General features: G+C 38.6%; 1 long non-coding RNA gene across 9 annotated transcripts in view; it reads left to right on the top strand.

Moving 5' to 3' along the window:
* Positions 1 to 25631, top strand: part of LOC146405959 (uncharacterized) — a 595742-nt gene that overhangs the window by 152244 nt on the left and 417867 nt on the right. Inside the window, exon 4 of one of the 9 annotated variants that reach the window (XR_014845188.1) lies at positions 23522 to 24842. The exons of the other annotated variants lie outside the window; for them this stretch is intronic. This is a non-coding gene — a long non-coding RNA (uncharacterized LOC146405959). Of the gene's footprint in view, positions 1 to 23521; positions 24843 to 25631 lie in introns of those variants that run through there. 9 annotated transcript variants of the gene reach the window in all.

Here is a 25631-nt window from a genome sequence, read left to right as displayed (position 1 = left end):
CTGTCCTTTCCTAAACTGGTAAACTTTCTGCAAGAGAGTCAGTGATGAAAGGGGAAGACTGAGAGGCTGATGTACAAATGGACAATTATCAGACTATACACGATAAGAGAATTTTGACCCACAGCCTCTTTAGCAATGAGCCAGAAATGGTTAGGACTTGCTCAATGAGTGCCAGCTTCCCTATTTTTTGCCTCTATTTCCAAATCAAGACCAACCAGAAAGCCAAACATGTTCTCTGAACTAATCACATAAGATGCACCACTTCTGTTTAGCCTGGCTCTGCTTCCTCATGCCAACAATTTCCAATGAGAACAAACCTGAAGCCTTCCATTTGGGACACTATAAAGCTTTTTCTCTTCCCTTACCTGCATTTGCGTTTCTATCAAATGATAGAACGCAAGTGATGGTCGCCGACTCTCTGGCTATAGTGAGCTCTGAATAGATAAACTTTGCTAGTTTCCATGTGGGTGGAATGATTCATTTCCGTATTCCTCAAGGAACTCAGAGCCCTGTGCAGAGAGATAGTAGTATCCATGAGGACACAGGTTTGATCCCTGGCCCTGCTCAGTGGGTTAAGGATCTGGTGTTGCCGTGAGCTGCGGTGTGAGTTGCAGATGCGGCTTGGATCTGGTGTTGCTATGGCTGTGGCAGCTGCAGCTCTGATTTGACCCCTAGTTGTAGGCTGGCAGCTGCAGCTCTGATTTGACCCCTAGCCTGGGAACTTCCATATGCTATGGGTGCGGCCTTAAAAAAAAAAGTATCATACACTAAAATGTAAGCAGAAACAACCAAATTATATACCAAGGGGAATAAAGGAAGCAGCAAAAAAGGAGCAATAGATACTTCCTTTTTTCCCCCTTAATTGGCTTATTTTATTGTACCATTTTGCTTCACTTTTGGTAAAGAACTTTGGAGTAGCCTGAGGATTTCTTAGGAGACTTGTGTTCACTTGTAGCTGAGGAAACTGAGGAACGGAGATGGCATTCAGTCCTCATTAGATGCAGCAGCTGCCTCTGGAGCACAACCCCTGATACTCCTTAGCCTACATCTACAAAGCAGTAAAGGACACTATAACCACCAGGGTTTTATTGCCACGGGACACTGAAATAGCTTGTAAGGAGTAGTTCTTGCCAGATCCTGGTGGTTCCAGAACATGATTCATGACTGGAGGATGAGCTGGAGGAGGAGCTGTACAGTTAGGATTTTTGTATAGTTATGACTCTAGTTATGAGAGTTATTGGCAGGCTGCAGTGAAAGGAGAACCTTTTGAGGGAGAGGCTTTTCTCTGAACTTACTCTACCTAGGTCCAGTCCAGTGGTGAGCATGTGATCTTCCTACCATAGGGTTTTTGTGATGTTTGGGTATTGCTAAAGAAATCCTCGTTACCTCAGAAGAGAATCATACAGATATTGGATTGTTATTCCTCCTGGAAATTGAAGCTTTCTGGAATAAGCCCATCCATCAGTCCATGCAAAGCAAATGGCCTTCTCCTGCCATATGGGTCTTATGATAGTTATTGCTCCTCCTTTCTAGATGCCAAGAACAAACTGAGTGAAAAATTAGGAGTCTAAAAATTTCAGTGGCTGGGGAGTTTCCACCAAATGTTTTGGCTGCCATGCAAGAAAGGCATGATGGCTTGATATCCTTTTTTGGTGGGGGGTTGGAGTGGGGGTGGGGGCTAGGAGCCCTGACAGTAGAATTTCTGTAGTGTCTTTTACTAGCAGTAGGTATTTAACACCGTCATCACTAATATCAGCACAGAATTTATTTTTATAAAGACGTTTGATGATTTCAAGTGGAGATGACATAATACATCCATCTTCACCTTTTGAATCTGCCTCCCACTGGGCCTGGGCAGTCAGCCCTTGGGCTGGACATGCTGTAATAGGGACAAGATTGACTTGATAATGCCATTATTTCCACTGAAGCCACTCATTCTCTCTTTCTGTGGTTAACTAAGACCCTTTACTATAGCTTACTATTTTTCTTTAGGTTTAACTGTATTTTCATTCTGATTATAGTTGAAGTTTGTGGGCCTAGGTACGAGTCTATCTTTTTAAGATGAATTTACTTAATTCTTTTCTAATCTGTTAAGCATTGATTTTTTTTTTTTTAACTCTCAGAGAGGATATTTGTTTTATTTTAGACTTTGAAGATGCCTCCCTCCAGCCTACAAGAACTGTCAAGCACTCTTACTTTTAAAAGAATCCCTTTTTTATTCACTGATTGACCTGTTTCTTGAGTGTCGATTCTTATAATTATTTCTTAGTGTAAAAGATCAGAGCTGTAGTGAAAAGTTTAAGACATTCACGCACATATTCTAGAGGGGAACTTGAATTTTTCATCTTATTTATCACTTAAAAATCCTCAATGAGAGAGTTGAAAGCACTCTTAACTTGAACTCAGTTTATGTGGGGTTTTTATCATTTGATAATTTTACTAATAGCAAACATTTGATATTTGTGAAAGCATCAAACATTGAGTGGTAGTTTTTCCAACATAAGGAATTAGTTTAGATTATCTGATCCTTAAGGTTTCAAAAAGCTGTGTATTAAAGAGAAGCAGAAAGAGTTTGTATTCACTTTGGGCAGTAGTAGTTGCCGTTTTTTTCCCAGGGGTATGTCAACCGTCTCTCTTAAATTCTTATGGTAGGAGCCAGATGAACATTCTACAGAGCATGACACTAGTCCGCTGAGTTGATAATATCATGGAAAACAGGATGGATAAGCAAGAAATGGCTAGTGTATTGGGAACTTGGACCCATGTGTTCTAGAGAATGGGGACTAAAGCCAGCAAGCATCCAGGCACTCTTTACATCCTCTACACCGGTACGTCTCCTCCAAAGTAAAGGACAGATTATTCATTTTGCAGCTTCTGCCATAAAAAAAGAAAACCCTTTTTGAGTTTTAGATGCAGCATATCCTACACTTGAGAGTACTTCTCTGACCTACATATTGGGTGACGGAAAAGGCTGCCAACTTTGCGTTAGGCCCAGGGCAAGAAAGATCCTGGCAGCAAGTCTGGGCTGCAGTGTGAGTGCCTTGCTACTTGAGTTTTGTAACCTGTCAGGACATAGAGTGGTGGAATAGATATTGGTGGTGGAAAAACATGGCATGTGGAGTTTATGGTAAGTCCCTAGCAGGAAAAGCCACAACACAGGTCCTCAGGGCATTGGGAAAAGGCTATGCCATTTGAAGCGGAGAATTATACATCTTTTGAAAAATGACTCCTGGCATATTAGGGGGCCCTAGGAGAGATGGAACACCTGGCCATAGAATACCAAGTCCTCATCTGGGCAGAACTGACTGTTATGAGCTGGATTTTATCAGAACCACTATGTAATAAGGTCAGGTATATCCAGCAACTAACCATTCATAGGAAGGAAGGTGGTCATTTGGGATGATAAACAGAACTAAAGGCAGTAGCATGCGGGGCAGATACCCACTTTTTCTGCCACTGTTGTCCTCGTGTCTGTCTTTTAGTCTGCATCTGTAGCAACGTGGATCCTCCTTTATACCAGGTGATGGAAAGGGAAAAAGCCCAAGCTCGGTTAACAAGAGGATCAGCTGAAAGTGAACAGTGGTTGCCTTGTAGTACCTTTCGGACATATTTTTGAAAAAAGGTGGTAATAAAATGCCCTCCCAATGGGTAAAACTTCAGGCAGTACATCTGGTCTACTCTGCGGCTCAGAGATGAAACGAATAAAACACAGGGGCAGAAGTGAATGACTTGGTTGGCTGGCCTGGGAGAAGAAAGATTAGAAGATTGGGGACAGGAGATCTTGAGGATGGCATATGAGATAATACCAAGTGTGAAGCTCTTTCTACTACATGTTAGTACTTACCGGAGAGTATCCTGAACATGGGAGAGGCACTGAACAACCAAACAGACTGTTGAAGTCAGGCAGGTTTTCTTCTCATTTGCTCAAATACTGACATAGATGTATGAGATGAGTAGCCATAATTGCAGGGATAGAAGCTCTACATGCACCCAGCAGCGTTTATGAAGGTTAATGGAGCTGGCAACACATGCCCACACTGCCACTGGCAGAGACCAAGATGTGGTGGCATGCTGACTACCTTTTAACCTTTCTATCCTGGAAGGAGCAGTAATTCAGTTCTATATGAATAGACACATATTCCAAATATGGGTAATTTGCCTTTCCTGCCCAGAGGTCTTCAGCCAATACCAGTGTGAGTTGGTTATTCTCCTTGCAATCAAGAGTATTAATCAGAACAATTATGCAGTATTGTTAACTCTCAAAACTATTTTTACATGTGTTCTTGAATTAATATAAAAATTAGGAAGCTGAGCTAATGTTTTAGATGCACAGAATGGAAATGAATGGAAATTTGTATTAGTCACACAGTGCCCTGCAGAGACTACTCTGATGCTATGGTGTGTAAATTCTGGGTCTAGCAAATGAAATAGAAGTAGGACAGAATTACCACTCACATTGTTTTTCTTCATTCACATGTCTTTGGAGCAAGGGGAAGTCCATGAGAATGGAAAAGCTGCTTCATTCTTTCCACTGAGACATTTTATGAAGAGGCAGGATTAGGAGTGAAGGGCAGAGAGAGAACAAGTGAAATAAAATTGTCATTTAATAAGAGTGAATTTATAATTACAACACTTTTTTGTTACATCTAATATCAAAAATTAATCTTCACAGAAAAAATTAGTGAGATTTGAGGGCTGGTACCGTACTGTTGTCAAAATAAATATAGGAAGTTATTTTAGATGCTGTGCCACTGTGTAAGAGTCTGTCCATGCAGACAGGAAGCCCTGGCATTCTGCATGGTTTCAGCATATCCGGAAAAGACCATGTGGTAGGAGTGGTGGGATGAAGGGAATTTATTGATACATCTGTGTTTTTCAATGTGAGGTCTCCTGAACAGCAGTAGCAGCATTACCTGAGAACTTGTTGGAAATGCCCACCACCCCATCCCTACTCTGGCAGATACCCTAAATCCTAACCTACTGAAACTAGTATCCTATGAATCCCACTGATTTGGATATCACACACCAAGGTGATTTGGTTTTCTTTTCCCAGATTGATGTAGCTTTATGAGAAGAACTACTATTTGCCTCAGATCTTAGGAAAAGAGATTATAAATTCAGTGTCTGTGGGTTCCAGGACACTGGAGCCTTAGTGCCTTGGCTACAGGTAGTGTGTAGTTTATGGTGTCAGCGGAGGGTTACTTTACAAAGGCCAGTGGTAGGAGATGAGAAGGAGGGAAGGAGATGTGTAGTTGGAAACATGAGTTAGAATCTTACTCTACACGACTGCTTCTAGGTCATCCGTGCAGCACCTTGAAACCTAGTAAATTTTACTTGATGTTAGTAAAAGATCTTTCTAGGGCAAATATTTTAATTGTATAACTACAAAGTCTTTTAACCAAGTTTGTTTTCTAAACACTTTCTTATTAAAAATTAACTAGAATACACCAAGTATGAGGAGTCTACACATATCTCCCTGACTTACTGAGTTGACTGAATCCATCTTTTTCTACTCATTAGAACAGCTTCATTCAATCTTGGTCAAACCCAAAAACCATCAAACTGAACTTAAATTTCGAAAGGGAGCAGTAGGGCACAGATGATGTATATGTTTCCTCTGTCATCTTCTTCATGAGTACTTTTGTTTTTTCTTAAATTCTTCTATCCAGGGAGTTCCTGTCATGGCGCAGTAGAAACAAATCTGACTAGGAACCGTAAGGTTATGGGTTTGATCTCTGGCCTCGGGCAGCAGGTTAAGGATCCACTGTTGCCGTGAGCTGTGGTGTGGGTCGCGGACATGGCTGAGATCTGGCGTTGCTGTGACTGTGCTGTAGACTGGCACCTGCCACTACAATTAGACCCCTAGCCTGGGAATCTCCGTTGTGCCACAGGTGTGGCCCTAAGAGACAAAAAAATAAATTAAATTCTTCTATACAGAGCCACTTCTAGTTATAACTCATCTATTAGATGATCCATGATTGTGAGAGAAAGAATGGCATTAAAATCTGTAATCTGTTATAAAGTGAGTGGTAAAACCATTTTTCATTGAGTCTCAAAAAACTAGGATACTAATAGTAAGACAGCATGTCACCAAATCACCAAATTTACTAAGCTTTAAAAAAAAAATGTTACTATCAACTTTTATTCTCAGAGCCACTTAGCTTCACCTGAGAAAGGAAAAATGGCTAATAGAATACCATTAAATATATACCATTCACTACTTTATATTTTTCCCACTATCTTTTTTTTTTTTTTCTTTCATGTTAGGTCTATTACACCGAGTGAGTGAGCAAGTATAAGATTAATTTAATCTAAATTTGATTTCTCAATTCCTAAAATTTTATTAGAATTTGGTTCTCTGGGTAGATACCTAGAACTTGCTACCGAGAGTACAAGCTGATTTTTCTAGGAAAATGAGTAAGAAATGAAGTTCAAGTTCTGTCTAATCATTTCATCCAGCTCCATCTTCTTCAAGTTATCCATGCAGAGAGCGATAGTTTCTACCTGGCCCTTGAAACTTTTCATGATTACTCCAACGCTTCATGATCCCTTGCTTTCTCTGCACACTTGTATGTACCCCTTAGTTGTCACTGATTAGCTACTGCCTGAAATTTCATATCTGTTGATTCTGGTAGGTACGTTGCAAGCTCCCTGAGCACAGGAAAAGTATTTTCTAGTCTACATGTAGAATAGAGCCATAGATTCTTATATAAAACACGCTTGTATAAGAATTTAGTCTAGAAGTTCCTTGGTAGTCTAGTGGTTAAGGACTTAGTGTTGTTACTGCTGTGGGTTCAGGTTTGATTCCTGGCCTGGGAACTTCTGCATGCTGTGGGTGCGAACAACAGTAACAACAAAATCTAGTCCGGCTTCCTAATCACTTAGGCTAATAAATAGTTATTGTTTTTAATGTACTACACTAATATCTTTCCTCAACGATTTTCTCATAGCAAAAACAATGAAATGTTTACCCAAGAATCTCAGAAGTCATGCAATTCAGCAATGTTCTAGAGAATGTTGTTCTCTAAGGCATGCTTGAAAAGAAAGCTGTAAAGGAAGAAAAGAGGATATTACAAAATTAAGCAGAAGCAAATAGCACCACATCTGAAAAGACTGCATACATAAATAAAGCAAGCCAGATGGTCTTCTTCATTAGAGAGATGAAATCTGATACTGACATGCAGAGAGAATTTTGGTTGTCAGCTTTTCTTCAGTTCTAAACTTCACCTTAAATCACAAGTTAAATTGATTCTCCAAGAAAATTCTAAGTGCTTTATGGTGATTTTGAGGTTTGTTTTAGGGAATTAAGCTGGTGTTGTCTATATATATATGTATTTCATACCTTCCTAGCTTTGGAATAAATCCATGTTCTCTCTTTTTAAAATGTTTCTATATTTTGTATTATGTAAATATACATATTAGATCTTCTTTCATGTCTTATATTCTGTATTTTTCTTTTTTCCTTTTTTTTTTTTTTTTTTTTTTTTTGGTCTTTGGTCTTTTTAAGGCTGCACCCTCAGCATTTGGAGGTTCTCAGGCTAGAGGTCGAATCAGAGCTGTAGCTGCCAGCCTACACCACAGCTACAGCAATGAGGGATCTGAGCACCATCTGCAACCTACACCACAGATCATGCTGATGCCAAATCTTTAACCCACTGAGATTGAACCCGCGTCCTCATGGATACTAGTCAGGTTCATTAATCACTGAGCTGCAACTGGAACTCCACTTCTGTAGGCACTTTCTCCACTTTCAAATGTTGGCAATTTTTCTAGGGTCTAAAGGATTCAAGTTGCATGTTGCTCTGCATCTGATGTTTTTCTCTTTCTGGGCTCACTGTCCTTTCTTTTCCTACTTATTGTGTGTATTCTTGCTGTTTGCTGTCTTAAGATATTGACTTCATTGCTTAGTGTCAACCATACAACATTATAGTTAAAATTGGGGTTGAACTGCATGTTTTTATTTTTAAATTTTTTTAATTTTAAATTAAAATTTTTTTTTTTGGTCATTTTAGGACCACACCTGCAGCATATAGAGGTTCCCAGGCTAAGGATCAAATCAGAGCTGCAGCCATCGGCCTACCCCTCAGCCACAGCAACATCAAATCCAAGCTGCATCTGTGACTTACGCCGCAGCTGCAGCAACACCAGATCCTTAACCCACTAAGCAAGGCCAGGAATGGAACCTGCATCCTCATGGATACTAGTCGGGTTCATTTCGGCTGAGCCACAATGGGAACTCCATGCATGTTTTTATTATAAAGTGAGACTTAGTGCTAAAGTAAAAAAGCTCTATCAAGATCTCATCTATGTTTGGCTGTATAATAAGGCAGATTTGCAGGGTATAAAATATGACAAATATTTGTAATTCTTGTATTTCAATGAAGTCAAGTATATGCAGACTCTCAGTTCAAATCTTGGCAATAGACTATCTGAATGTATTCTCAAGTATCTGTGACGTGTGCCCTGTCTTTTTACATTCCTATCACTCAATTTCTTGATAGTATGTGTAATGTTTAAAGCCTGGCTATGCTGGCATTGAGGGTAGTTTCCCCTCCATTCTCTAGGAGAATGTCACGTCCTCATCTTAAAGATACATTTGAAGCAAAGTCAGTGATTGAGGCTTTTAAAATGAGTTAGGCTAACTTCCCAAATCACAGCTGTGTAAAACTTAATGTAAGTACTTCCAGAAGCAATGTGGACCCCTAGAGAATGGGAATCAGTTATCGGTTTCAGGGGACCCAGAAACTCTGAATTATTGTGTATTTGTGCACCTGTTCATTTTTTCTATACAAGAGATTGATCATTTAATAAAATTCATAAATTTGACCCTAAAAGAGAGGCAGCATAGGAAAACTGCATGGAGACTTTAGTACGAAAACATGTATTTAATTCATTGTTGTGTGAGTAGTGTTAGACAATAGTGACCCACAGGAAGCTGGTGGCAGTGCCATTTACCTTAGGAAGCATATTATTTCTGAATGTATGAGATGGGGGTGCAGTGATATGGATAGATTCAGACCTTACCATTTTTCCATTTTGTGGAAGTCTGTCAACACCTAGATGTGGTATTTCTTTTTAAAATGACTCATCAATGTCCAGAACCTTAGCCACCAATAGCATAGAGAAGAAAGAACCACCATAGTGCCTTTCAAGCCACCAAAGCCAGTTCAAAGAGGACATGCTGGATTTGGGAAAGTTTTCTGGAAAGAAAGTGCTGACAGTTTTGCTGTCCCTGGTATCAAGAAGTTCACTGGAAAAATCTTTCTATTCAGGTTCAAGATGGTTTGGACAAAGAAAATCTAATTTTCAGACAGAGGGAAGCAGTGACAGTTATTTCTGGATATTAATTGGTTCTACATTTGTTAGGAAATAAAGGCTCAGTGGAGCCCTTTTGGCTGACTCATGGTGCTCTGAGTTTTCAGGCTCAGTGCAATAAGTACCATCTTGCCTAGAGAAGGAAAGCAACCTAATTTTTATAGACTTTGGAACACTGGGATTTTTAAGGCTAAGTAGAATACTTTGGTGTACTTGTGCTTATTTTCCTCTCCCTTCTCCCACTTTGTGCCTGAACAAAATTAAGAGAGCTCCTCAAGAGGACCCTGATTTTACCCAATGAAGTTGTAGAATAGTTATCCTATCATATGTGAACTTATTCTAAAATATTGTGAGGCAGGATTGTTTGTTTTAAGATTTGCTTAAATATTACCATGTACTTGGAAATGTATGTTGCTGCACAGGGCTTTTGAGATTTGCAGAATGGTTCCTAGGAATCTTCTGTGTAGGGGAATGATGAAGAGTCTGGGACACCATAGGTAAAATCCCTCAGGCTGGGTAGATGAATGCAGGGTGGCACACTTATTGGAGTTGCCAGTGCCCTCCAGATGCTACCTCCTTGCCTGTTTTCCTCAATTGGATACACACTAGTCTCAAAGGAGGTTTGAGTTGTCCTTTCACCGATTCCTTCATAAGTGTCCTGAGCCAGAGTAGAGGGTATATTATTTAGAATTAAGTTGAAATATAAATAACATGGGGGCTCCTTTGGTAAGTCTTCCCTTCAGAGGGTGACTCATAGATGCTCTTTACAATCCTTATCATGTTCTAACCCCTCACACACAACTCTCTTTAACCCTTCACTACTCATTTTCTCCACATTCTCTCTCTGGACACACCAAACTGTTCAGAGATCTTGCTCAGTACCGTATGCCTTTTCATTCTAGTTCTTGGGTATCTTCACTGGATGTCAATGGAGCGCCATCTGCTCTAAAAGTTTCATCACGGCTGGAGGGGCTCACTGGTCCTAGGGGAGTTGGGGTTGAGATGATGGAAGGTACTTCAACTCTTCTTCTCCCTCGGCCCAGTAACAAAGCTGTGGTCTCACTTTCTCTTCAAGTTTTGGACACAAACAGCATGGTGAAGATGAAAATTAAATTTTTTCTTTCAAAAATCACCCAAGTATAGTTTCCATAAAATGTGTGTTCCTCCTTTTAATAAATCTTAGTCAAGAGTTTCTGTGAAATAAAAACCTGGCCTTCTTAATGTACAAAAGCACATGGTTCCTTCATTTTTCAGGCATCCCTCCACCTCACATCTCAGTGAAGATATACATTAATTGACAATTCTTCTACAGTTTAGGTAAATGGTAACTTGTTCCCAGTTTCTTTCTAATCCCAAGTTTTTCCTTTTATTCAGGGAAAGGGGTTTTTGCTTCCTGTCAAATTAGAAATTATGAGGCCTAGATTCCTTCGACATGGTGGCAAAGGATGATATCATGGACTTGATGTATTGAGCTTTTAAATGTCTTTGTCACAAGGGGACTGGAATAGGACTATAGCCGTTGCTCCCTTTGAAATCTTGGTCCTCTGTTTCCATTTAGCTCTTCTAAGGTGGGTTTATGGCTTGGAGATTAAAAACCAGGAGCAAGTCTTGAATTAAATTAAAAGCTCAGAGGGAGACTGTCATGGTATCTAGTGTGATGCAGCCATTCGCCAGACCCGTCCTTATGGTGCATATTCCCTCGAGGGGAGCAGCTTCACTGGATCTATACAGTACCTGGTAATATATTTACATGAACAGCGGAGTGCTCTTGGACCCCTTTTAAATTGATAAAAACTTATTTTATACTCTGTGGAGGTATTTATAATGATGGTGATTTATGAAGTGAGAAGAAAAGACAGACTGACAGTAAGTAATTAGTCATAAGTCCACATAGGACATGGGGAAGGTTCTGAGTCTGGCTGTGCAGGTAGCGAGTTTAAAAAAATACAGGTTTGAGTACGTATATTATAAAATAAACTATCTTCATAACTATGTATAAAACCTACAAAACCTTTGTCTAATTTGGTTTCCTTTTTCCGTGAATGTTTTAAAAAGCATTTTTACACAAAAAGTAATGCAGGCCACTTTATAATTTTTTCCCATTTTCCCAACTTGTTATGCACAATGAATGTGTATGATGACTGTGTTGGGAACAAGTCTCTGTATTTAACTGAAAGCATCTCTGATATTAAAATTTCATTCTCATTACCTAAGAAATCTTAAAGCAGTAGTTAAATATACTCACATACAAGATAGTCTATGAAATGATGGAGTACATTATTCATTTGCCACAATATAATAATCAGAAGACCATTATACTTCATAAAAACTGTGCCCAGTGACAATACCTGTAACAGTGAGCTAATAGCAGCCTTGAGCACTCAGGAAAGACGGTGTATAAATCATTGAACAGACCCTCCATCATTAATAATAAACACTGGGAATAAGGCAATAAGGTTTTCATCATTACTGCTGTTGCTAAGACTGTAGATTTATTTTCAAAGTTTGAACTGATGACTATGTAAAACTAAGACCAGTACCCACAGAAATAACGAAATGTAAGTTAACATGTTAAGAAAGAGTACCAGCCCTTACTAACTTCTTGAATGCATGGCTAGATGTTTACATGTAGTGGGTAACTGCTGAAGAACCTGGTAGTATTTTCCAAACAGCAATCTGGAGCTATGTTGATTTCTGCACCCTCCCTTTCAGGTTGCCTTTGGTCAGGGGTAGGAGGGAGGTAAGGGAGTTGAGTGCCTTATTCCTCTTAATTTCCCACTCAAATCTTAACTTCTTTCCTGGCCCACTTTACGTTATATTTACTTACAGACCTTTTTCTTCCCCTCAGGATGCTTCCCTTGGCTACAAGACCTCTTGTTCTCTCAGTTCCCAAATTGCTTATTATTTGGACCCTGCCTTTTGGCACATAGGCACATAAAGCCTGACAGTGATGGACCTCTCCCAAAAGATTATAAGTTTCTTGAGGTCAGAGGCTGTACATTATGTTTATTTAATATTTCTCAGTGCACATGGCATTATATACATGGCAGATACTCAATACAATTTTGAATTGCATGCAAATGATATGATTATAACATTTTTGACCTTATAAAACAAACATTCAGAAGTCATTGAATTCAATTTCCAGCTTTACAGATGAGAAAAATGAAGCCAACCGAAGTTAAGTTCTTGCTCAAGGTCATATGACTAATGTACAATTTAAAAATAATCCAAGCACCTATTTGCTTAGGAAGGAGATGTTTCATTCATATTCTTGCTTACCTATTGGTTTTCTTAATAGACTTCTATTTTCACTGAAATGAAAAATTGTACCTTATCCCTACTACTGAGAGGGGAAGTGAGAATTTGACATATTTGCCACTCTCTTTAGAGCTCCACTGCTGTGATTAATATGCACAAACACATTTGCTGATGCTTGTGAACATTTTTTTTTTAACTCGGTAGTTTTAGGTTTCATTGTTAATCTCTGTCCTTTGTTCCAGTTGGAATTATTGCATCTCCCTGCCCACACAGAGCCTTGTTTCTGCTTCAGTTTTATTGCTACCACAATTAGCCCTGTATTGTAGTTTGATGAATAGATGGTTATCTCCCCTACTATTAAGGGGCTGTTGAGGGTGCGGGAATCACGTAATGATCACCTTGATTTCTCTGTATTACCTAATCCCACACTTTGGGTACAGTAGAAGCTTTAAAAATGCTGAAAAAATTATTGTCCTGGTTAATATAATGCAATAGTAATTACAAGAATCTGTTCCTGAAAATCAGACATTTTGCATGAGAAGGCTAATCAAATCCTATTGCCCATTATTTTAAAAAGAAAAAAAAATTATAATCCACTACCTGTCAGCACGAAACAACCAACCTCATTCCTAAAGTATAATCAAAACCCAGTAAAAGGTCTAGGTAGAAGTAGCTACCATGTCAGGAAGTAAAAAGATTAACCATCCTTTTCTGATCAGCAAACACTTAGTAAGACTAGTGATAGTGCTTTTTATGCCATAACATGTACAGTTTTTACTCCATGTTGTAAATATTATGGTTATGATAGGGCATAGAAATGGATACACAGCAATAAATAAGGTTGTTAGGGGAAAAAGCTAATAAAAATTTACAGTGCAAAGTTCATTTCTTATAATGAATTTTTTGCCATTTGCAAGTTGAAAAAAGTTGAGAATGAAACTGGGGGAGAAGAATGGAAGCCCTTGTTTGTCAGGAACTGTATAAGGAGGGTGTCAAGAGTTGGCCTGACTGAGTGAAAAGGGGGCAATTTCAGGAAAACTGTGGGAATCAGAGGAAATGATAATAGAGAGGCTCCACATTTCTGCCCTAAAGGCTCCTGAGCAGGAGACTGTGATCAGTCTTCAAGGAGCTGGTTCGTGCTTTAAGGTGCAGAAACACTGACAGCAACCAACTATGCTTATATAAAAGAAAAAATGTTTTTCATCTGGATTCTCGTCATATAACCAATATATTCCAGCATAATCTTTCTCATCACTTCTTCCTGACCCCTTTTTTTATGAACCTCTCTTAGGATCCACTCTTTTCCATCAGCAACAGCCAGGCTATTCCCACACCGTTTATACTCCATGTGCTGCTGTATTTTGAATGTAACTTAAGACTTTTACATGCATGTCCTGTTCTTAATAATGCTGTACTGAGTTTTGGTGACATACATTTTTTCCTGCTTTATCATTATTGACAGGAAAACATTGTATTTATGAAGTTTTATGAAGTTTCCATATTAAAATCTAAGAGGAAGTTTACTGAGAAATGAATTAATATGGGACATATTCCATGGAAATGTCTATAGTCTCAGCTTGCTTTGTTCCACTTCACAGGGCATATAGTTCTTCCAAGGAACTAAACTCCTCAAGACATTAAAGATATTTATTGAGTGCCTAGAATATTTATAGCATTGTCAAAAGTGTTGTAGAGAAGATGGATGGATCAGGCAAGGAGCCTGATAAGGCCTGTCAACTACACAACCTGGTGGCAAATGATCAGATCTAAAAGCAAACCCCAGGAGTGGGGTCCTGGGTCACAGAGGGAAGACTGCATCTGGAAGGACTTGTTGGCATCTTCCAGGGCAAAGGTAGAAACTGAGCATGAGTATGAGCAAGACCACACTCCATTTAGAAGCAAATATATTCTTTGCAATGAGAGCAATTAGAGGTATCCTCATGGAGAGCAGGGGAGAGAGTGATTATTTATGTTTGCAAGTTGGGTTTTCAGTGGTGGGTGGAGACTTTTCATTGAGTTGTTAGTCCTCCCTGTCCCAGGCTCCTTGGGAACTGTGACGTACAAGGGAGAGTACTTTAGTGGAGAGTGAATCTAGATTCCCTACTTATAAAGCCCTCCGCCTTCACTTCCTTGGTAGATAGGAGGCAGGAATTGGGGAGTCCATAAATACACCCTAATGCTGTGGCTCTGTCCAGTGTAAAAGTATAGTAATTATGAATTAATGCTGTTCGAGTTCTAATTTGATGACTTTGTTTTTTAAGGGACTCTGCCTTAAGACAGCATGGTTAAGTACATATTTGTAGGGTATAGGAACTAAACAAAGCTGTAGCTAGCACCTACCATCTGTTGTGAATGTCTGTTGCCTGCTGCCTAGCATGCATCCTCTCTCCTAATCTTCCTTTGGCCACCACTCATTCTCAGCCATCAAGGGTTTGATTTTGACCTCACTGCTGTCTCCGAGGATGGGTCTTGACATCTACCGGTGTGTCTCTTCCCCTCAATAGAATGCCTGGGTTAGGGGTATTCACGTCAGACCAATGGGTAGAATTAGGTGTGAGAAGATGTTTACTGAGGCAGCCATGAAGAAGTTTCTACAAGAAAGAAGCTCCTTCTTTCCCTCTCTTCCTTGGACCATGTAAGGAAGTAAGTTCCAGAACTGACATTGTGTCTTTTACTATTGCTATTTGTTTTTACATTTTAATTTGTTTTGATTTGCTGTTTTGGCATCCAGAGGAAGAAAACTTGGAGTCCTGGAAGATGGAGTGGGTGTCTTAGGGTGAATAGGGAGGAAGGGAGGCTGTGGTGAAACAGATACAATGCAGAGTAGAGAGCCAGAGGAAGCAGGCCCTTGGTGACAGTGTGAGGGCTATTTGACCAGGCTTTACTAAATCTGGCCCCTGTGGGGATAAAGAATAATCCTGATGCTGTTAGTTTATAAATCTCTTAGGTATTGTTTGAGCAAGATTTTGTGTTTTTGTGTGTGCATGCATGCACGTGCCTGTGTGTGTGTACACAGAGATGTATATGCAGTGTGGGTGGTCACAACAATGGCCAGCCAACTTTCAGATGAGGCTGTTGTAAAAATGAGCATGGAAAGGCTCAGAACAGGGTAAGGCAAAGTCATCGACCTGCCTTCAGTGTCGATACATCTAAAATTGTCTTGGAAAATCCAAGTGATCAACTCAGAGATTTTAAAATAATGGGAGTTCAAAAAGCATCTGAATCAGGAGAAATGCACAAAAGTCAATACTTCCCTATACCAGCAACAACTAGTAAGCAAACATAATGGTAAAAATTCCATTTACAGTAGCACCCCCAATTCCATTAACTAATTAAGAACCAATATAAAAAAAGACGTGTGAGTCTTATATGAAGAAGAAAATTACAAAAGCTTAAGAAAGATATAAAAGAAGATTGGCTTTTTGGGTAGATGGAAGGACTCACTATTTTAAAGGTATAAATCCTTCTTGAACTAAATGCTATAATACTACTACAATTTAAATTCGTATAGCTTTTTTTGGAACTTGACAAATAATTGTAAAGTTTCAGAAAAAATTTATAGTTTCAGGAATTTTTATTTTTGTTTGAATATCAAGAGTATCTCTTTTTCTTACAAACCCCAAATTAACTAGTAGAATCTTTTTACAGGCAAGTAAATGAAAGTGTAAGGACTATGAGACAGACGTCATTTCGAAGGGTTACTCAATAAAGTTGCTTGATTTTCTTCTCAATATGATTTTAAGTTAAAATAAAGTAGCACCTGGCTGGATTTCTCAGCCCTCTGTTGATGGTAACTTTTTCCTGGAATTCTATTAAATATTTAAGGAAATCTGGGGATTTATTCCTCCATTCCATGTGAGACTATGGTCACAGCTGCTCCTCCAGAGGGTCCTACCTCACTCTTTAAGCACCAAAAAGATGATTAAGTCATCAAATACAACTTTACCTATTTTTTTTTTTTTTTGAGGCACAGGAGAGGTAGGTTTCCTCAGTCCCCACACACAACTATGAATTTTCACAGACTTGAAAATTTTTATTCCACGACGAAGCCTAAAGAACAGATTACACTATCCTTCTCTTTCTCTTATTAAGATTTGTATAAGCTGTCTCAAGAGAACAGAATGAAGGACCTCAGTGTAGCCATACTCTGCTCTATGGGTGGTGTATATTGACAGTAAATAAAGCACTTTCATATTTATATTTCATATTCATTCACAGATGTTTACAGCAGTGGTTATCAAAGAAGTGCAGATTAAAACAAGGAGGTAACATTTTTGGTCAATCGATTTTATAAAGATAGGATAGATGGCACCTCATAGAACTGCTGAGGGAACATTGAGAAATGCAACCCATGTACTGATGGTGGGCATGTCTTTTGGCGCAACTTTTCTGATACTTTAGCAATATGCACTAAGATGTTTAAAAATGTTCATCATGTCTCACCAGTAATTTCATTTCTAATAATATCTCCCATGGAATAAGCCGCGAACCCACAGATGTAACAGGGCTTACTGGGCAAATCAATCTTAAATGCTTAAGAAATAAATTAATAAAGGGTAATAGTGAAGTGACATCCAGCCATAAAATATTAAAACCTATTTTTTCTTGCTTATCATTTCTAATTTTGAAATTGAGCTATAACATATACAAAGTACACCAATCCTAAATCTAAAATTCAATAAATTTTATATATTTATAAAGCCATATTCATAACCACCTCCCTTACTGAAAGAGTGCATTTCTGACACATCAAGAGGATTCCTCATTCCCTTTCCTAGCAAGTATCTCTCCCAAAAGGTAGCCACTATTTTGATTTTTTATCAGCATTGATTAGATTAGACTGCTCTTTACCTATGTAAGTGAAATTGCGTAATGTGCAGTCCTCTGTATCTGCTTTCTACAATGTGATCGAATGTAATTATGGTTTATTCATTTCCATTAATGCATAGTGTTTCATTTTTGAATATATCAGTATTTAGTAATCTATACTGTTGATGGATATTTGACTTGTTTCCAGTTTGTAGTTACTGTGAATAAAGTTTCATATTTTTCTTTTTAAACCACGTTTTTCAAGAGTAGTGATGTAAAAATGTTAAAAACAAAAGATTAATTTTAAAAACCAGAAAATTTAAGTTCAATACCAGTTAAAAAGTTTCATCTGTACAGAAGAAAATTTAGAAAAAAATACAAGAAAGAATTGAATATTAGATGTTAGGACTGTGACAGGATTGTATATGAAAGGAAGGTGGATTCTCTATTTCAGGTTTGATCAGAAGACCCCAAAGTGTGAGTATAGGTACATGGAGGCAATGGCTGTATGCACTCGCATCACATTTTGTCTATAAATGGATTGAGGATAAAATATCTGGGAAGGTTGGAAATAAGCAAGAGAAGTTATATGGGGAGAGGTATCTCATACTGCAGCAGATTGAGGAGTGATTTTCTCCAAACCTCAAGATTTGTGAGAGAGGGTTCATAAAGAACACTTGAAAAACTTTGTACTTGTCACTGCTAGTCAATGTTTGACACAAGCTGAAGGAATCTAAAGGTAAGAAGCTTGGCCCAAGATGTTAGAGTACGAGTAGGGTGGGGACAAGGTCACACTGAGAGTTGGGTCCATGTCTACCAATGGGTGGTGCAAGGATGTTTCTACATTTAGCTTAGCTTCGGTGACTGGTGGGACCACTTACGGGATGAGGCCATTTACATCCTTCCCCAGAGACTGTTTGGATGGCCTAGAATCCAGGAAGAGATGGCTAGATTCTCAGGGCTAGGGGAGGAAAAGTTAGTGGCCAGCTCAAGGAAAACATCACTGCCTTATAAACAAAAAAACAGCCTATGATTCTAGTGGGGCTCCAAAGAACCCATGAAGAGTGCCGGAGAGAAAAGGTCCCCTTTCATCACCTACCTGGCCTGGAAGAAACCATCACCAACTGCATTAGAATCATTCAGGACAGGCCTTTCCTGACTCTTCCCTCTTCTTCTGCTTCTGATCTTAGAGGCACCAGATGCCTCAGCTAGGCAGTGAAGGGAGGCAATGAAGGGAGGAGCAAAAGAGAGAAGTCAGCACCTCTTCCCATCACCTGTTATTAGTTTCCAGCTACAGGCATGGCGGAGGGGTGGGGGAAGGTTTGTATAACAAAAGAGCTTAGGGTTTTGATTATTACACAGACCTATGCACTTGCATTGCTGCAGTGAGGCAATTATTGTGACTAAAAGTGACTGGGGCCTTTTATTATTATTATTATTATTATTATTATTTGTCTTTCTGCTATTTCTTTGGGCCGCTCCCGTGGCATATGGAGGTTCCCAGGCTAGGAGTCTAATCAGAGCTGTAGCCACCGGCCTACGCCAGAGCCACAGCAACGCGGGATCCAAGCCACGTCTGCAGCCTACACTACAGCTCACGGCAATGCTGGATCGTTAACCCACTGAGCAAGGGCAGGGACCGAACCCGCAACCTCATGGTTCCTAGTTGGATTCGTTAACCACTGTGCCACGATGGGAACTCCCTTTTTTTATTATTTGAAAATGATAATGAATTTCATAGAACCTGCCTTAGATTTTACTGAAGGTGTAAGGAGGAAGCAGCCACAAACTAACTTGAGGAGGCAGTGGGGAGAAAAATAAACTTATCTTGAAACTGTACTTTATGGATTCCTATTGTTCAGTGTGCCAAGTATGTCTGTTTAATACATTTTATGCAATAAGCATTAATTTTTAAAATCCTTTTAAGTTTTATTGAAGTATAGTTGATTTACAAGATGATGATAATTTCTGCTACAGCAAAGTGATTCCATCATACATATACACATATCCATTCTCTCTCAGATTTTTTTCCCCACAGAGGTTAGCACAGACTACTGGGTAGAGTTCTAGCATTAATTTTTCAGTAAAAAGAATAAGCTAAAAATAACTTTTAGCAGAGTTATCGGATTAACCAAACTGACAATGTCCTCCACAAGGCACATGTATGTTTTATGGCTACGCAACTGCTATTGAACATCTTCTGGTCTTTGGATACTTCCCACATTATGACTCCTGTCTATCCAAGTGACAAGCCAGATATCCACTTTCCCAGGCTTCCTTGCAACAGACATGTGACCTTGGCTTAACACCAATCAAACGCATCTACGTGAAAGTCTGCAGGTACCAAAAGCAGGTTCGGTTTTCTGATGTGAGAAGCAGTGGAATTCTTTTGTTTTCTTGGGAATCAGTGGGTGGGATTTTCATGCCCAGCATCAGCACTGTGAGCAGCCGTGTCTGTGCCCAGCGAGGGCAAGAACCATGACGTCATCAGGGCTCCTACATGGTGTGATTGGTGTTACTCCTGGCTGGTAGCCTCCACATCCGGCCCTTTCAAATTCCATGAACTAACTAGTGCTTTTTAATTCACAGTTTTTCTACTTACACTAGCCAGAGTAGATTTTTTTTATTTGCACAACTGGAGGAGGAGATACCCTGGGCAAACTATCCTTCACTCTTCTCTCCATGGAAATGTATGCCTTGAATTACTGGAGTCTGATGTCATTGAAACTTTTAACTTACTCTCTTGCTCATAGAGGGCTTCATGATTATCATTTGTGTCTGCTGGGAGAAAATGCATTGAAAATGCTGATGTGTTCTAAGCACTAAAACAGTTATGCTTCTCATTTTTAATTCATAAATTATAATTCTGATTTTTGTAGAAGTTTTTTTGTGAGCTTGCTTTATTATGAATTAGTCCTAAGAGAGGAATTTACTCTCTGTGTGCTGACAAAATCAAATTGCTGAACTTAAAAGCTAAGATCACAAACTGGGTCTCATTATGTATATTTTGAGTTAGTTGACCTCTTGTAAAGACACATCCAAGCCCATTTCTTGGTGACTCTTTGATATTGCCATGATATTTTTCTTTCAATATTTGTAGTTATTCATAGAGGTTTAAGAATGACCTTTGTGACTCTTTTTGGACATGTTGAATGTATTAACAAAATATACCATTAAAAAAGATGGGGCAAGAACTCTCTCATAGCTCAGTGGGTTAAGGATCTGGCATTGTCACTGCAGCAGCTTGGGTCACTGCTCTGTCATCAGGCCAGTTCAATCCTTGGACCAGGAACTTCCACAACATGCCGTGGGCAAGGGGGGAGAAAAAGCAGCTCACCTATAATAGAGTTTTTTATAAATAATGTTTAAAATTTTTAATTTGATCCAAGTAGCTATCTCCTCTTCATGAGCTCATCCAACCTGAAAGAAGAATAAAGAACCAGACTCTTTATTAGAATTAAATTCAGATTTACAGTTTTACATGTCAAGTGGGAAAGTGGAGCAATGGAAAGAAGTCAATTTGAACATGGAGTAGATAATCTCCCCCAGATAACAGGACAGACCTTCACTCTGCAGAAGTCTCTTTACAGGAATAATTCCCCTGTAACATTCTTTTCAAAAAGCCTATTGAGTGTTATGGGCCTCTTTGTACCCAATCTATATTCTCTCATTTGGTCAGTACATCACAGTTTCTTCCATAGTCTTTCAAGTAATTGAATCAACTTAAAGAATTCGCCTGGTGACCAAGAAATAAGCTGCTTGTTGAGAAATAGTGATTTAGATTTAATGATTGTGATTCAGTCTCAAAAGATTCTTCTATGAAAAGCATGAAGTGAAAGTGTTCAAGGACACTTCAGAGAATTAACAGTAACATTGAAAATGGTAGGGAGTAGAAAGTGCCAGACCTATAAAAGCCCCAAAAGTCATGTAGGAAGTATTATAAATAATTCTAGCTATCAGAAAGTGGGCAGTAGGTTCTATTATAGCAAATGCATTCTACAATAATCATTAAAATCAGGACATTTCAGTCAATTGGTCTAAAATATGATGGAACAAAATCAATTGATAGAATGATTTTGGTGTATATGAATAAATAGCTATTTAAAAAAGATACTGGAGAATATGTGGAGTAACTGAAATTCTCTTACATTGCTGGTGAGAGTGAAGAATACAGCAATTGCATTTGTAATATTACCTGTCAGTATCCACGATAATGAATATATGCCTGACCCCAGTCTCAACCATGCTACTCTTATACTTAAGAGAATGAATGCATACATCCATATGCAGCAGTGTTCATAGCAGCTTTATTCATAATAACCTAACTGGAACAACAACCAAAATCTCCATCAATAGGAATGGAAGTAAATTGTGGACTATTCATATAATGTAATACTAAATAGAAAAAAAAACAAGAAGAAATTCTAGGTATACATAATAACATAGATAAATTTCATAGGTATAAGAGTGAAAGAAGCTAGAAACTAAAGAGTATAAACTGTATGATTATATTTTTATGGAGTATAAGAATAAAGAAAACTAAGTTATAGATTTAGAAGTCAGAATAATGATTACCTCTGAGTGAAGATTTGACTAGGAGGGGGCACATAGCACATTTCTTAGATTCTAGGAATATTCTCTATCTTGACAAGACAGTGGTTGCACAGGTAAACACATATGAAAAATTCATTGAATTGTATAATTAGATAAGTTAATCTAAGTCTGATCTAATTAGTGCTATGAAACAATTAAAAAGTTCATCATAAAAGTCAGTATTCAGAGAAGAAAACATGCTTGATTGCATCTCTCTTTTTTCTCCCATTTCTCAACTAGATACTTTAAGCTTAGTGAAGAAATAATTATATTATCAAATAGATATTATTAAATAGAGCCAAAGGCCAATTGGCTGTTTAGGCACAGTTCAGGTGCTGGATTGTTGTAAGTCACAGAAACTCATTTTGATCTAGGCAAGTTCTCAAAACATCTTACCTCTCATAGAGCAACTTCTTGTCAAGCTATTGGAGCAGTTACTCAGTCAGTCTACAAAGAGGAAAACATATCATCCATAAAACAGATGATTCCACACAGGAGAAGGGAGAGGGTTTAATGATTAAGGAAAGCCCCCAGGTAGTCCTCTGGATGTCCAGGTGGGGGAGAGGGAGAGGGGAAAGAAAAAAAAAAAAAAAAAAAAAAAAAAAGGACATGTTACCTTCCCTGAGATGTATGATTGCATCGAGTGATGAATTTTACAGTTATGTTAAAGATTGGGGAAAGAATTAGTGATAGTAACACAGATATTAAAAAAAGAGAGAAGGTAGAAATTACTACCTTCTGGAAAACTAAACTCATATAAAAGAAAGTGACATAATCATTAAACGCCATGTGGTTCAGCTGTGGAAAATATTTACATGGTAATACTAGTACAGGGAACTCTACTCAATATTCTGTAATAACATATATGGGAAAAAGAAGCTGAAAAAGAAAGGGTATATGTATGTGTGTAACTGAATCACTTTGCTATAAGCTTCAAGCTAAGAAAACATTATAAATCAACTATACTCCAATATAAAATAAAAATTAAAAAATAATAATGTAGGAAATTCCCATCATGGCACAGTGGAAAGGAATCTGACTAGTATCCGAGGGGATGCGGGTTTGATCCCTGGCCTTGCTCAGTGAGTTAAGGATCTGGCGTTGCCGTGAGCTGTGGTGTAGGTGGCAGATGCTGCTCAGATCCTGTGTTCCTGTGGTTGTGGCGTAGGCCCGCAGCTGTAGCTCCAATTCAACCCCTAGCCTGGGAATTTCCATGTGCTGTGGGTGTAGCCCTAAAAAGCAAATAAAATAAAATAAAATAAAATAATGCAAACATTGAATGAAAAGGTGGAGGGGGGAAGGTGGATGTCATGTTGGTTAGAGTGCTAAGGCAGATTGTATTTTCCAAAGAAGCTTCTATCAGTGCTTCCCATCCATGTGCTCTGCTGCTATGGGATCTTGCCAGTCTCCCATCCTATCTTACTCCCCTCTGGACTTATGTTACCAAAAAAATGCAATAGAAATGATGCTGAGTGACTTCCAAAACCAAGTCAGAGAAGATTATATGACTTTCATCTTGTTTTCTTGGAATTCCTGCTTTTAGAAACTTCATCTGCCCTGTAAGAAGTCTGCTCACGCTGACACCACAGTGCTGTAGAGACCCCCATGTGCTGAGGAGACCCACAAGCCTCAGCTGGAGCAGCCCTCAGCCATGTTAGCTACTGAGGCAAAATAGATATATGAGTGCAAAAGATGACTCCCTCAAGATACTCCTCAGCCATATCTGACTGCAGCCACATGAAGGACCCTGGGACCCCTAGACAAGCCCACCTGAGCCTAGTGGAACCACAGAACTATGAGAAGAGATTATAATTGATGATTGCATTAAACTTTTATGTTTTTTGTTTTTTCTTTTTTTGGTCACACTCGAGGCATGTGGAAGTTCCTGAGCTAGGGATCAAACCCATGCCACAGCAGTGACCCATGCCATTGCAGTGACAAGGTTGGGTCCTTAACCCCCTGCACCACAGAAAACTCCTAAGCTCTTATATTTTGAGGGTAGATTTCAATAAGGCAATAGGTGAGCCAAAGAAGTACTTAATAATTTTCGTAGCCAGATGTCAAATAACAGAGTATAAATAAGCTAAGAAATAGAAGTATAAACATAGAGTTTAGAAACATGATTATAAATATAAGAAGAACCAACCCAAAGAGATAAAAGTAATTGCTTAGGAGAGTAAGATTTGAAGGGTAGGGATAGGTGAGATGGGAACCACTGTTACTAGTTGAAAGTCTTATAGTGCAATTTCACTTTTAAAGCTAAATACATTTATGTATTTGATAAAAATTAATTAAAAATCAAAAGAAAATAGGGCTATCTCCCCTGCCTAGGAATCAGATTGTAATATCCTAGAGTATGAGAATGGAAGTACTTTGAAAACTCTAAAATACCATCCATATGCTTCATTTTATCTACTTTCATTTTCTAATTTCCCATTATGCCTTCAAGCTTCTTATTCAACAAAAGATTGAAAAGAAATACATTTAATTTATGATAAAAATATGATCTCTAATACCAGTTTTGTATTAAATGTACAAGCCCTTAATCAATGTGGGCCTTTACTAATAAATAAAGAAATGAAAAGAGGTAGATGTGACATTGAAGATGTCACTTCCAAAATATTTAACACCCCTTGAACTTTAAAGCTCTTCATTATGAGTTTCTATGATGGTGGATTTTAAATGGTCTAGGATAGGAATTCTCACTTTCTGTTTCTGGAGCCATTTATACTTTTTGAATCATCAGGGCCCACAGAGAGCATTTGTTTATATGAGTTATTATTTGTTCTTTACCTTATTAGAAATGAAAAATTTTGAATAAACTTATTTGAAAAATATCAATAAATCCATTACATGTTAACATATTTTTTTATGAAAAATCATTGTTTTTATAAGTAAAGCAGTTTAGTGAGAAGGGTGGCATTGTTTCATGTTTTTGCCAATAACTTTAATGTCTGGCATAATGGGTGAGGGGTACGTCATCATATCTGCTTCCACATGAGGCTTAACGCAGTGTCTGTGTTGGGCAACCTCTGGAAAATGCCCCTGTACATTTTCACTTGTCTACAGAATGAGGGCAAAAAGGCGCATAATGTTTTGGTATTATTATAAAATAGCTTTAACCTCACAGATCCCATGCAAAGGCTTTGAGGATCTCTATTCTAAGACATTAAAATGCACTAACTCTGAAGAACTTTCAAAAGCAAATCAAAACTACCACAAGATACCACCTCATACCAGTTAGAATGTCCATCATTAATATGTCCACAAATAACAAATGCTGGAGGGATTGTGGAGAAAAGGGAACCCTCCTGCACTGTTGGTGGGAATGTAAACTGGTACAGCCACTATGGAGAACAGTTTGGAGATACCTTAGAAATCTATACATAGAACTTCCGTATGACCCCGCAATCCCATTCTTGGGCATCTATCCAGACAAAACTCTACTTAAAAGAGACACATGCACCCGCATGTTCATTGCAGCACTATTCACAATAGCCAGGACATGGAAACAACCCAGATGTCCATCGACAGATGATTGGATTCGGAAGAGGTGGTATATATACACAATGGAATACTACTCAGCCATAAAAAAGGATGACATAATGCCATTTGCAGCAACATGGATGGAACTAGAGAATCTCATCCTGAGT

This window comes from Sus scrofa, chromosome 1 (genome assembly GCF_054392235.1).
Source record: "Sus scrofa isolate SSC_HxYL_T2T_F1_AM1 chromosome 1, Sscrofa_HxYL_maternal_Yorkshire_Landrace_v2.0, whole genome shotgun sequence".
In the NCBI taxonomy this organism is placed as follows: domain Eukaryota; kingdom Metazoa; phylum Chordata; class Mammalia; order Artiodactyla; family Suidae; genus Sus; species Sus scrofa.
The sequence above is the reverse complement of the archived record's forward strand: the minus strand, read 5'-3'. Positions and strand labels throughout refer to the sequence as shown.